The sequence below is a fragment of the Mustelus asterias genome, chromosome 5 (assembly GCF_964213995.1).
Source record: "Mustelus asterias chromosome 5, sMusAst1.hap1.1, whole genome shotgun sequence".
In the NCBI taxonomy this organism is placed as follows: domain Eukaryota; kingdom Metazoa; phylum Chordata; class Chondrichthyes; order Carcharhiniformes; family Triakidae; genus Mustelus; species Mustelus asterias.
The window spans coordinates 146,141,134-146,143,511 of NC_135805.1; positions in this window are offsets into that span (position 1 = coordinate 146,141,134).

Here is a 2,378-nt window from a genome sequence, read left to right on the forward strand (position 1 = left end):
GCCTGAGTGACTTGCTTGGCCATTTCAAGAGGGGCAGTTAAGGTTCAGCCACATCGCTGTGTGGGGGTCTGGAGTCACATGCAGATTTCATCATTAGTAAACCATAGAACCACAGTCACCAGTACTGTGACTCGCTTTAGAATAGAATAGAATAGAATCCCTACAGTGCAGAAGGAGGCCATTCGGCCCATCGAGTCTGCACCGACCACAATCCCACCCAGGCCCTACTCCCACATATTTTTTACCCGCTAATCCCTCTAACCTACGCATCTCAGGACTCTAAGGGGTAATTTTTAACCTGGCCAATCAACCTAACCCGCACATCTTTGGACTGTGGGAGAAAACCGGAGCACCCGGAGGAAACCCACGCAGACACGAGGAGAATGTGCAAACTCCACACAGACAGTGACCCGAGCCGGGAATCGAACCCGGGACCCTGGAGCTGTGAAGCAGCAGTGCTACCGTGCCGCCCCAAGCTTTCAATACCAATTTTTTTTTGTTGAATAATGGAATTTATATTCCACCAGCTGCCGTGGTGGGATTTGAACCTGTCTCTCCCGCTTCCTCCAGATCATCAGCCTGGGGCTCTGAATTAATGAGCCTCGCAATGTCACCAGCATGTTGCCATCTCCTGTAATGTTCTCATTCCTCATTGAAATCATTACTCTCTCTCTCTCCCACCCTTCCCTTGTACAATCCTCTTCTCTGTTCCCTTACATTCAGGAAGTGGCGGGTAACTCATTTAACCATCAAATCCATTTTCCTGTGTGTCTTCTCCTCCTTCCCCACCCCAATAACCCTTGACCCCTCGTCAATCAAAATCCTGACAAACTCTAGCCTAAATGTATTCACTGAACCAGCTTCCCCCGCTCCCTGGGGGAGAGAATTCTACAGACTAACCACCCTCTGAGAGAAGAAATTCCTTCTCGTCTCCATCTTTAACTTATTTTTCAATGGTGTTCCCCTCACTCCTGTCTCAATAAGATCACCTCTTATCCTTCTGAACTCCCCATAGGTCCCCATTTCCCCGACAGTGACATCCTCAAATTAAAGAACACAAAATAATTGTTACTTTTTTTATTGGGCCTAGTTCTATTCCCGTCTGTCTGGTCAGACCCCATTTGGAGTATTGTGAGCAGTTTTGGGCCCCATATCTAAGGAAGGATGGGCTGGCCTTGGAGAGGGTCCAGAGGATGTTCACAAGAATGATCCCTGGAATGAAGAGCTTGTCATATGAGGAACGGTTGAGGACTCTGGATCTGTACTTGTTGGAGTTTAGAAGGATGAGGGGGGATCTAATTGAAACTTACAGGATACTGCGAGGCCTGATTAGAGTGGACGTGGAGAGGATGTTTCCACTGGTAGGAAAAACTATAACCAGAGGACATAACCTCAGGCTAAAGGGAAGATCCTTTAAAACAGAGATGAGGAGGAATTTTTTCAGCCAGCGAGTGGTGAATCTGTGGAATTCTTTGCCGCAGAAGGCTGTGGAGGCCGGGTCATTGAGTGTCTTTAAGACAGAGATAGATAGGTTCTTGATTAATAAGGGGATCGGGGGTTGTGGGGAAAAAGCAAGAGAATGGGGATGAGAAAAAAAAATCATAGAAATCATAGAAACCCTACAGTACAGAAAGAGGCCATTCGGCCCATCAAGTCTGCACCGACCACAATCCCACCCAGGCCCTACCCCCATATATTTTACCCGCTAATCCCTCTAATCTACGCATCCCAGGACACTAAGGGGCAATTTAGCATGGCCAATCAACCTAACCCGCACATCTTTGGAGTGTGGGAGGAAACCGGAGTATCCGGAGGAAACCTACGCAGACACGAGGAGAATATGCAAACTCCACACAGACAGTGACCCTAGCCGGGAATCGAACCCAGGTCCCTGGAGCTGTGAAGCAGCAGTGCTAACCACTGTGCTACCGTGCCGCCCTGATCAGCCATGATTGAATGGCGGAGCAGACTCGATGGGCCGAGTGGCCTAATTCTGCTCCTGTGTCTTATCATCTTATGGCAGCACAACCTAGTGCCTGCAATCTCACCTCAACCTCCTTAATCTCCTCTCATCTGAATTCACCATCCTCCTGCCCACTTTCACTTTGAATCTTCATATAAATTCCCCTTAAACCTCCCGTGTGTTATGGGGAGTTCCCCAAAGGCGTATGGGACACTCGCCTTTGTCAATCGAGGTATAGATTACAAAAGCAGAGTTCATGATGGAGTTGTATAGAACTTTGGTGAGGCCACAGCTAGAGCACTGTGTGCAGTTCTGGTCACCACATTATAGGAAGGACGTGAACACACTGGAAGGGGTGCAGAGGAGATTCACCAGAATGTTGCCTGGGATGGAGCATTTAAGTTATAAAAAGAGG